The sequence below is a fragment of the Typopeltis vanoorti genome, chromosome 9 (genome assembly GCF_054136105.1).
Source record: "Typopeltis vanoorti isolate ZY-2024b chromosome 9, IOZ_Tvanoo_1.0, whole genome shotgun sequence".
NCBI classification, from domain to species: domain Eukaryota; kingdom Metazoa; phylum Arthropoda; class Arachnida; order Uropygi; family Thelyphonidae; genus Typopeltis; species Typopeltis vanoorti.
In genome coordinates, this window is record NC_143557.1 from 144,465,730 (window position 1) to 144,478,255 (window position 12,526).

General features: G+C 37.5%; 1 long non-coding RNA gene across 1 annotated transcript; it reads right to left on the reverse strand.

The window, feature by feature from the left end:
• Positions 1 to 2,457: 2,457 nt before the first annotated feature.
• LOC150103652 (uncharacterized) lies at positions 2,458 to 4,567 on the reverse strand. The gene is made up of 2 exons (XR_016548812.1): positions 4,104 to 4,567; positions 2,458 to 3,361 (listed from the first exon to the last, which is right to left on the reverse strand). It is a non-coding gene; the product is annotated as an uncharacterized LOC150103652 (long non-coding RNA).
• Positions 4,568 to 12,526: the final 7,959 nt, after the last annotated feature.

Here is a 12,526-nt window from a genome sequence, read left to right on the forward strand (position 1 = left end):
TCTCCTGGTGTGTCTAATTCATTTACTTTTGATGACACATTGGCCTTCATGCCATTACTGTTAGAACCACGAAGATATCTACTTCGAGGTCTTCCTCTTTTCTTCTTAATTACTGGTGGCAATTCTGTGCTACGTTTTTTCTGTTGCACCTCAGCAAGTAACAAGGCCTGATTACTTGAGTCATGTTCACTCTTCTCCTGAATATCAATACTGGAAGTATCCCTCTGTGCAACTTCTGTACAGATCTCAACCTTCAAACTTTTAGCAGCACTAAGCAGCGTGGCAAGTTGGTCCTGCGAAATGATCACTTCACCCTTGTACATAAAATCTATTATCATTTTTAAATCCGTGTATTTTATATCTTTGAGAATAACAACTGGATGGTTACAAGAGTTTTCAAGAAATATGTCATGAAAGAAAGAACTGCAGGCAGACAACACTATTTTTTGTGCTTTAAGTCTCTTACCTTCACATACTAAACTCACATCGACAAAAATTTCAGTAAACAGTAACTCATTAAAAGTAGTTAGTACATTGACATGGTGATTATTCCTTCTTAAACAGATCTGCTGAGCCTCCATCTTCATAATCTAGTAACAATTTTTTTTTTCTTTTTTAAGATGACCAATAACAAGTTGTAAAAATTAAACTAGCACCTAAATTGTTATATCTTTACCAGCAATACAATGGTTCATACACGTGTAAATTAGGCCTAACTAGACGCGTACACGAAACTCCAATCAGTGAAAAATGACACTGGATTACTGACTTTACTCACCACATTAATGACCATTTATTCTAGGATGTGTGATTACACATATAATATCAATATAATTGAACTTCTGCACAAACTAATAATGTAAACACGAGAACTGAAAATTATCCGATATTAACACGCCGCCACCTAATTTCAAAACACAAAATCTATAGAGTTAACGATTTTTTTAAAATATCCAGACATGATAGAAAAATGTACTCTATAGATTATTATAGCAGACGTGATTCTCTATTAAACTGATATAAAAATAATATCAAGCGGTCGCGATTTTCACATAAAAAAATGTTCTAAATATTTCCATATAGAGTTAACGATTTTTTTTTCACTTTATAAGAAAACTATCGAGGAGGGGAACATTTCCATTATATTGCGGTCATTATTTTCTACTAAACGCTACAAAATAATATTTAAATTCTTCATAGAATAAAATTGATTGATGTTAAACCGTTTTTTCTTTTTCTTACAAATATCCAGACATGATAGGAACGTGTACTTTATAATTTTTATGGCGGCCGTGATACTCTATTAAACTGATATAAAAATAATGTCAAGCGGTCGGGGTTTTCACATAAAAAAATGTTCTAAATATTTCCATATAGAGTTCACGATTTTTTTCAATTTATAAGAAAACTATCGAGAAAGGGAACATTTGCATTATATAAGTTTATAGCGGACATTTTACTCTATTAAACGAATACAAACAGAATATCTAAAATATTACACAGAATTTCTGAAAAAATATTTAATGTTTAGCACTTTATTTTTTGTGAAAAACCTATTGAAGTGGGGGTCATTTATTTAATATACTATTATAGCGGTTGCAATTCTCTATTAAACTGACTTAAATGCAATGTCTAAATAGTCACACTCGTCATAGTATTCTAAAAATAAAAAAAACAAACATTACTATTACAGCGGTTGTAATTCTCTATTAAATTAAACTGACGTAAAATAAAAAAAAATACCTTTCCATACACTATAACCTTTTACCACTATAATATTTCTACTTTTAACTAAAACACTACATACAGATCTCTTGCCACTGAATGATTTCTAGCAATATTTTTGGTCTTTAAATACCTGCATTAAAGTACTGGAAATTTCCACCATAAATCAACATGATTACTCATGCATGACATCATGACAAAGCTGGAAATTTCTAGAAATGCTTTGTCATGATGAGAACGAGATAACTATGAGGGCAGATTGGAGGGAGATGTCCAACTTGGCGCAACTATTGTTGAGGCTTACACCATTTATCCCATTATTCCAACATAAATTATGAGGGCAGATTGGAGAGAGAGTCCATGGCAAACAGGTCAGAAGATGCCTCAAGGTCGCAACCACTGTTGAGGCTTACACCATTTATCCCAACATAGATTAAATGGCATAGAAAAAATGCTTTCTTATGTATTTAATGTTATGAATTTAATATATGAAAATTTAAAGTTTTCTACACATATTTTTCACAAGTGAAATTTATTTATGAACTCTAATTTATTTAATGCAGGAAAGAGGAAGTATTTAAAGTAGAAGACAGTGTGTGTGTTGGAGTATAGAAGTCAGCAGGAAAGAGGAAGTATTTAAAGTAGAGGACAGTGTGTATTTTGGAGTAGAGAAGGCAGCATATGTGGAGGTAAGTCAATTTCTTTTACTAAATAAATGAAACTCTTGAAGAATTGACAAAGTATCATGTTCATTTATTGCATTAAAGTATTAAAGATGACTTTAACATTGTTATACAGGATGGTACGTACTTTAAAAATGTTACAATTCTGAGACTTTAACATTGTTATACAGGATGGTATGTACTTTTAAAATGTTACAATTCTGAGTTCTTTTATACATTTTATTTTACATTTTACGGTTGTTTTTTTGTTCTGCAACACCTGACTGTATTTTTCTTTTCTTGACATTACTGTATTTTTCTTTTCTTGACATTACTGTATTTTTCTTTTCTTGACATTGGGTTCTTTGTGTTTGAGGTTTGTGGGTTCTTCGTCTTTCAGGTTTGCCTCTTGACATCTTTTTGGTGCTTTACATTGGCTATGTTGTTGATTGTGTTCATTGTTTTTTTATTCAGCACCTGGATAATTCATGATTTTTTGTTTAGCAATTGGATAATTCATGACAAGTTTTCTTCCAGCCACTGTTATTATGTGTGGTACTTCTTTCTCCATTATCATGGAGATGGTAATGTCACGTGTCAGTACAGAAGGAAATGTCTCCAAGCAATGTTTGTACATAATTATCCCTCTGCCATAATGTGCTAGTGTTTCTTTGATCAACTGGTCTTCCAGTTCGAATGGAACCTTCTCAACTTGAATGAATTGCCGAGGCACATCTACAATGGTTGGATCAATGTAATCCCATTAAAACAGAATCCTTCTAGAAGTCTATCTCTTGATGTCCTGGTTTTAAGAGTAAGCTCATATATCCTTTCCTTGTAATCACATATCCAAAGAACCTCTTTATCATCACCAAGGATTTTCATTACCTCTTCTATAATTAAAGCTTTTTCGTTCTCTATCAGTTCTTTTGGCATTTGAAAAATTAGAGTATTTGGTCTGGGCACCATTTTTCCTAAAACAAAGGAAATATTATTCAATATCATAGATAGATACACTAAAACCTCTTTACCACTATAATATTTCTACTTTTACTCCAACACTACATACAAATCTCTTGCCACTGAATGATTACTGGCAATATTTTTAGTCTTTAAATACCTGCATTAAAGTACTGGAAATTCCCACCATGAGTCATCATCATGACAAAGCTGGATCGAGGAGGGGGAACATTTCCATTATATAGCAGTCATTATTCTCTATTAAACACTACAAACATAATATTTAAATTCTTCATGGCGGTCCTGATTCTCTAATAAATTGATATAAAAATAATGTCAAGCGGTCGCGATTTTCACATAAAAAATGTTCTAAATATTTCCATACAGAGTTCACGATTTTTTTCAATTTATAAGAAAACTATCGAGGAGGGGAACTTTTGCATTATATCAATTTATAGCGGTCATTTTACTCTATTAAACGAATACAAACAGAATATCTAAAATATTACACAGAATTTCTGAAAAAATATTTAATGTTTAGCACATTTTTATTTTTTGTGAAAAACCTATTGAGGGGGTCATTTATTTAATACACTATTATAGCAGTTGCAATTCTCTATTAAACTGACTTAAATGCAATGTCTAAATAGTCATAGTATTCTTAAAATAAAAAAACAGACATTACTATTATAGCGGTTGTAATTCTCTATTAAATTAAACTGACTTAAAAATAAAAAAAAACATAAATGCTCTTACCTCTAGATACACTATAACCTCTTAACACTATTATATTTCTACTTTTAACTCCAACACTACATACAAATCTCTTGCCACTGAATAATTTCTAGGAATATTTTTGGTCTTTAAATACCTGCATTAAAGTACTGGAAATTTCCACCATAAATCAACACATGCATGACATCATGACAAAGCTGGAAATTTCTAGAAATGCTTTGTTAGGCATGACATCATCACAAAGCTGGAAATTTCTAGAAATGATTCATCATCTGGAAATTTCTACCATGAGTCATCATGACAAAGCATTTTTAATGCTATAAAGGTGTACATACACAAACTTTAATGCAGGATATTTCAGTGGTAAGCCTTAGACAGTGTTCAGTGGCAGTTGTTCAAGATTTAGCTACAGCATATGGGGGTAAGTGAAATTTTGTCATTATTTTTCTCTATTAATATTTAATATCAAGCGGTCGCGATTTTCACATTATTATTATTATTATTATTATTATTATTATTACAAAAACCTCCATTGAGTCAAAGACTCATCGTGGGAGGTCCACTGTTATACACACAGTTTATCATACTGTGCCTTAAATATATTCACTGTCTCTGCACACACCACACTCTCGGGCAAAGTATTCCATTCCCTCACCTCTCTCCATGCAAAAAACCTGCTTCTCACTCCCTTGCTCACACCCTCCTTATACAGCTTCCAGAAATGACCTCTTGTTCTCCTGCTATCCTCACCCATTCTGTGCAAAACCTCCCTGGCGTTAATCTGGTAATAACCACTCAACAGCTTATATGTCTCAATCATATCCCCCCTCCTCCTTCTATCCACCAATTTCTGCAAATTGCATTTTGTCAATCTATCTTCATACTCTACATTCCAGAGACCAGAAACCACCTTAGTCAACCGCCTCTGAACTTTTTCTAACTCTCAATTTCATCTTTTTGAAAACCAGGTGACCAGATCTGTGCACAGTAATCCATATGTGGCCTGATCAAAGCCTTATACAAAGGAAGCATAACATCCTTACTTCTACAAGTCAATGTCCTCCGCATCATTCCCATTATCCGCTGTGTTGTCTTCACTATTTTAGCAACATGTCCCGGAAATTTTAAGTGCCTTAGAAGATACAAATATAAGATCTGACAATGTTGGAGTCTTGACAGGAAACAGACTGATTCCGAAAAAAATTACTGATTGGAAATTAGTAACAGTGTAACTTTTTCATGTAGTACTATCATATCCTGTACACTCCCCCCCCCCCCCCCTGAGAGTACATGCCACTTCCAATTCAGAAGAATTTAGAAGAACAGTAAAAATTTGAAGAGAAAAATCCTAAATAGCAAATAATCAAAGAAATCCGTCCAGCCGAATCACAAGGATATCAAACGTGGATGAAAACTTCATCTGATTGGCAGCATTCTGAAAAACGACCTCAACCCGAGCGATATTCAGAACAGACAGAGAGAGAGAGAGACTGGTGGCGGTACTAACCTGAATGTAGGTTACTCATCTGTGCGCTGCTCTTTTTGTGCATCCCATCACAGCAGTATATTTCGTTTCCCACTTTGCTAATTCGCGTGTCAGAAGGGATCTCAAGGGAAATTCACTTTCCTTCCTGTTGCCGTAACCCTTGGTTTCAGAGGTCCGCCGCGAAACTTCTCAACGTACCAAAAGACCTTCGCAATACTAGCAGTTCGAGCACCACGTGGCGCAGCGAATGCCAACAGGTGAATGCAAAACCCCATGACCTCGCAGCATTTAGCACCTGCCGCTCTCTCTCTCTCTCTCTCACACACACACACACACACACGCCAGGGTGGCCTTTTTCGTGACCGACAGAGAAGTACGCGCTGTGGAGTGTGCGCAACGTCATACTCATGGGCAGAAGTGGCCTTCGAGTCCCACTTCGCCATTCACTCTTTCCTCGATGAAAACCGGTTTCGCGAAGAGCGTGATTTCCGCTTCGACAGTGTCCATTAGCTGCCCCGCTGCGTGAGACGGAGGGGGGGGGGGTCGTTTGTAGCGAAGGCAAATGGTCCCACACGCGAAAGAGTCACGTGACCCTCTGACAGAGCGGCGCGAAGACCTTCTCCGCACCCATTTCTTCGTCCTGACCTCCTGCTGGCCGTAAAGAGCTTCGGTTGAATAAAAGTAAACACTGAAAAATTCCCGTCAGTCAGTCGGCAGGGTCCCGAACAAGTTCTCTCCTTTTGTGAGTGACAGCGGGAAATGAGCATCGCCACACAAAGAGAAACCTTCGCGAGGACACCCCGACCCTCAGCTTCCCTCCTCGCTCCTCTTTTAGAAACTTTCTTTCCGCATGAGGAGAATTCCGCCCACTCGCCAGATGTTATCTGGGCAACGTATTCGAAGATCGGACTTCACTCGCTTCGACTTCGCGAGGATTTAAACGAGGGCACCCCGTTCCGACGAGCCAGCTGCCGATTGTGACGTCATGTGATGACGTCGCACAACACGCGATGTTTGTCGTAGCGAAAAAACAACTGCGGGAATTTCCTCGATTCGAGAATCGAGAGGTTGCCGTGCGAGTGCGATCTGCTTTTAATGTCGAACTCACGAGCTACGGAAGGTGCAACAGGTGCCTCTGTCGTTCGCAGAATTCGTCGGTTTGCGGCACTTTCGACAGTGGCGGGATGCTGCGTGTTGCTGATCCTGTTTTCCGGTTTTACACGACACTCGCCGCTCATCCTTCGGAAAAAAGCTGCACTAGGGGTGAAACGTGTCGCACAAAACGGAAATCAGCATTTACAAGAAAAGGAAAGACTCGAAGTGTGTTCGCCGACGTCAAATCTTTCTTCTTCTTCCGCACACGACAAGGTAAGTGCAAGAAAGTAATTCTCCGGGCATTTATTTCAGTGGCGAACGAGAGAGAGAGAGAAGGTGTGTGCTGTTCAAGTGGGTGTAAAAATCCCTTCAGCCAAAATTGGGGGGACTTTCCGAAACTTTTTTCTATGTGAAGAGCCACAAATGTCGTAAATATTACTGGTGAAGAATCAGACATACTCGAAATTAAGGAGAAAGTGGAAATGGTGTCGATATATAAGATGACCACTTTAAAAATTAATTTTTGCTTGGAAAACTGAAGGGCGTTGCAGTTTTAATATTAATTAAAACTACGTGGAATTACGTGTAAAAAATGTTGGGGTGCAGCTGTACCAATAAGGTACATCCCATCTCATGGAAAGTGTCTCAGAGCCAAGATCATCCGCAACCAATGCTTTAACCATCTCCATACCATCCTCCGGTGGGGAAAGGATAACTTAGTCACCATCAATGCCGTCAAAACGCAGTCCTACCATTTCTCTCGCAAAAGGGATCTCAGCTCGCCTTCCTCATTCTCAGTAATACACATCACCAGGCGGGATGACCTATCCCTCCCTTGGACGGATATTTGCCTCCAACCTCTCTTGCCACAAACACATCACATCAAGGGCTAACTCAACTTCTAAAAATCTAGACATTCTTTTCCACTCCAGAAGCTGTTTCACCCACCTAGCGACCAAGCCTATAGAAATCCCAAATCCGGCCTTCGATGCTGTTCAGAGGAGAGCAATTCAGCTCAGAGATGACCCTTCCCTCACAGGCTCATTTCAACCTCCATCTCACGGAGTCAATGTTTCAGCTTCTGCAGGTACTTCCACGGCCATTGCTCCAGTGAATTGGCAACTATCATCCCTCCGCTTGCTGTTAGGCCTGTTGAAAAAAAAAAAAAGAACAGCCGCTGTCCAACTACTGTTCGATGAATTTGCAGTTTGTATTGCAAATTCGTCGAACCTGCTTCTCCTCGTCCTCATTTATTCCATCTACCCCTGAAACAGCCTTGCTCATGATGTGTTTCCCAACCTGATGCGTTTTAGGAGGGAAGTGGTTTGCATATGGGCTTCTTCAAGAATAGTAAAAATGCTAGCAGCTTCTTGAATGGCACTTGCTGTTCTATCAGCACTGATTGGTCTGACAGAGCATCAAGAAAGTTCTAGTTTCCGGAATTAAACTGTTACGAACAAGGGAAAATTTCAGAATTAATACTTGAAAAATGTAACAGAAATCGATCGAGCAGAGTTCGAAAATTATGTCGTCGACATAAATTTCGTGGTCACCTATTATTAAAGTGCTGCTCTGACGACATTTACGATGAAAGACCAAATGTGGCAGTTAGTAATTAGTCGACTGTGAAAAACATTCTGGAGATCAGCAGTAGAATTGATGTGAATTTTAACATCTCCAATGAACTTTTTTATAAAGTGAGGTGGGTGTGCGACTCGTTCTACCGATGCAGCTGTAGAACAGGGTGGCCCATAAGTTGCGAAGGAATTCAAACATTTTATCACTTTTTTAATTATTATTTTTTTGTTATAACAAAATACAGAACCTGGAGATTTTTTATTAGTTCTGAGTTATTCGTATTTTAATCTCCCTCGGGACTTATGGGCCACCCTGTATGAAGTTCGACGCTAATCGAACTCCGATAATGAGTTACCTATAATTATATTACCCGGTGATAGTGAGAAGAGGAATCAGCTCGTTTAGCTCGCCACCTAAAAAAGAAGATGCTCCCAAAATGCACAACAGCCTTGACTGCAAAATGAGCTTTCGCAATATAAGATTATGCTGAGGAAGTGCAAATCACTAACTTAGAAAAGCTGCTTAGATGACAGCAAATATTTTACTCAGTTTACGGCTGAAAGTACCGAAAAAACGTAACGTTAGAAGACGTGAAAGCTGGGCGGGTGGTGTGAGGCCACCTTTGGTTTCAAACTGACGTACGAAGTGATTTGTTTAGAAATTTGTAAAGAATATCGTACGCATTTTTCATCTCTCTGTCTCTCTCTCAAAATTTTTTTCATTAATTATCTATAGATCGCGTTTGCAATAACTTCATCATGAAGTAATGTTTCACACCAAAGTGTGTACGCAACTGATTGAATAACCGGTTTCTTCTTTTTTGTGTGTGTTTATGCCGGTTATTAATCATCATAAAAGATAATTAATGAATAATTACAAATTAACAGATTTAAAAATTAATAAACTAATAAACACCGAACCCAGCACTGTGGTATTATAAGTTACAGACCTCTCGTGTATGTATGCAGTTGATATAAAAATAATTAAAATAATTAACTAAATTAATTCTGTTTTATTAATTATTGAATCGCCAGGGGATCGATTGGCACGCCACCTTTTGCTGCATCAACAACTGACAGTCAAACAACAGAAACTGGAAACCTCAGTCGGCTTCGTTGAATAAGATTGGCAACATTTTGAAATAAAATTCACGGTTACGATGAGATTTCTTTTAAAAAAATTCGTTAGAAGAATTTCTAAGTAATGTATGCAGGAGCCTGTTTTTATTTTAACGATACATTTTAACTACGACTTATATAAACGTTGTTTGCATAAAGAAGTGCTTTATATTAATCATAAATATTCATTTCAATTAAGAACCTAAAAATCGTTTTGATTAAAAGGATGGAAAGAAAAAAAGGTTTTTTTTCTCTCTTTTCGTCGGTTAAGATTTCTTGTTCATTCACACTGCTACGTGAAACGATGGCAGCACTTTTAATAAAAGAAAAAAATGAAACCAAAACTTAACACTAAGCTAACACTTAAAGTAAGAAAGTTTTGAAAGGATCAAAGTTGAGCAACTGAAAAATATCAAATGCGGACTTGAGTAGACGAATGTTATTCGAAAGAAAGGGAAGAGTTTGAAAAGGAGAAGAACACCTTGGAGATTCAGTGGCAAACGCTGAAGAAAACTTTAATTCATTCAAAGAGAGAGGAATGTGGGGATGTTGCCTACAAGGACAGAAAACCAGTACTCCGGGGTGGACTCAGGATGTTAAAGAAGCCGTCAAGGTTTCAAAAAACAAGCGTGTGTGTCAAACGTTCTTAAGAAACGTAAAAGACCAAGCTGTATGTAAAGCTGGCTAAACAAAAGTCATGGGAAGACTTCGGCAAGAATATGGAAGGTAGCAAATGTTCTGGAGGCTCCTGAAAGATGTAAAAGGAATCAAAGATGATTGAGGTGCCATGAAGCTGTTAAACGAAACAAGAAGTGATAGAAGACAGAATAGTGATTGAAAAATTTTAAGAGTAATGCAAAGAGGAGAACATATAAATGTAGAAAGGCAGCAGGAGTAGATGATATTCGACCAGAAATGCTGAAGTATGTGGTATAAGAGTCTTACAGTGGCTGCACTGCATAGTTCAGAATGCCTGGACAGAGAGACGAATTCCCGATGATTGGAGTAGAGCTCTTATAGTGCTCATATATAAAAAGGGAAATAAAACTGCATGTGAGAATTACAGAGGAAGGTATTTCCCTACTGAGTGTTCCTGGCAAGATCTATGCAAGTATACTTGAGAAACGGTTGAGAAGAATCGTGGAAGAAAAGCTTGGTTGAGAACAAGCTGGATTCAGGCCAAATAGAGGCTGTCAGGATCAGATCTTCACTTTACGACAAATAGTCGAGAAAGCATGGGAATATGACAAAGATCTGTTTTTAAGTTTTGTCGATTTGGAAAAGGCATATGAGGTGCCAAGAGAGAAACTATTCAATACGCTGCAGTTATATGGTGTCAATGGGGCATTATATCAAACAATACTTAGTCTTTATTTGAGTTGTAAGTCGGCAGTTAGAATTGAAGAAAGTATAGGAAGATGGTTTCCTATGAAATCGGGTGTGAGATAAAAGTGCACATTATCTCCACTGTTATTCACCTCAGTGAACAAGACTCATACGGAGGAAGTAAAGTTTTCCTCCCACAAACAGGCAAAGCCAAAAGAACACAGGCAGTTTACAGATACAATACATGGTCCCATAGCCTTTGTTTCTTTGTTCTATAAATTCCAAATTAACTAACTGTAATTCCATTTAGTTATGGATCATATTAAGAGGTTAAGTGGTATTTAGCCTGATATCAAAATTGGAGACGTTACTTTTAGCTGTTTATTTTATGAATGTGATGTTTTTCTTCTAAATAAATCCGATTGAAGTTTGCGAAACCGAATAACTGCTCTAAAGATATCCATGAAAATCAGCAATAAAATATCAAACTATTGAAGTAGGCACGATCATGGAAAACTTCAACATGCGGAATGGAGATCTTACAGAACACGTAAAATATTTCAGATGTTTAGGAACCATTTTAGTGAAGATGGCAACTTAAATATGGAAACAGACAATGGAATGAACAGAGCTGATATGATGGGTATCCAGTGAATAAATTTATATGCAATAAGAGAAATCAGCCAAAACACCAAACTAGCATCAGCGTTCAAACCAGTTATGGATTTCAGAGTTGGGTTAGAAATACTGCACTTGATCGAGACCGCAGATAGGAGGGTTCTGAGAAACGTTTGAGGAGTGAACATATGATATTAATGGCACAAATATTGAGCCATTAATATTTGTACATCAATGGCACAAATATTGAAATAGAAGATATTATGAAGAATTTGATATTGTTAGCATTCAAGAATGTGTGAGTCACGCTAATCGCAATTTGGATGGTCCCTTAAACAGAATGGGAGAGGAAAATTTTCATAACAGGTGTTTTGTGCCAAGATGAGAGATCCAGAGGAAGACCAAGACGAAGGTGGATTGGGATGCAGTTAGAAGGCCCTAGTATAGGATCCAATAATATTCAAATCCTAATAGATGAGACCATTTTGGGGAGAAATTGTTGTAGGAAGTTAGTAATAATGGGATTGCTAACATTTCACGTGGTACATCGCGATACCCTTTGAGTGAACATATCCGAAATCTGACGTTGCAATCTCATCTACTAAATACCAAGAGTCACCTAGTTCTGGAGATCGGTGGGTCCTCCAATCAATGAAACGTCAGTTTCCTTTATATATCAAGACATAATCCGTTAAAATATTTATGAATTCCTTTTTATGTCACACATCAAAATAAGCAAACATTCAGAAATGGGAAACTAAAAATAAGTAATTCTTGGTTTAAATAATTGAGTGCGGTCCCCCAAAAAAATCTTGTGGTCCGGATTCAGACAACAAGTGTCACTTGACTGACTCCTTCCTCTGGACTCAACTTTTCGACTCTCGTAGCGTGTTTCCATCCCATTGGAAAATTCCTCATAAACACGCCTCTGTGTATGCGTGTACACACACACACACACACACACACACACACACGCCCTGTGTGTGTGTCTGTGTCAGAGAGAGAGAGAGAGAGAGAAAGGGAAAAAGTCTGAAAGGCCAAAATTTATTCAAAGTTCATGTAACGCCCAGAGAAGTGGGAAATGTTTTACGTGGGATGTGATCTCATAGTAGCTTTAAAGCTTATTCTTAAAAGTCAACTGTTGAACACGCCTTCTCTAGCGTCCCACCCTTTTCATCTCAACAATTTTCTTCTTCTTTCAGTGTCCTTCGAAGTTCATAAAG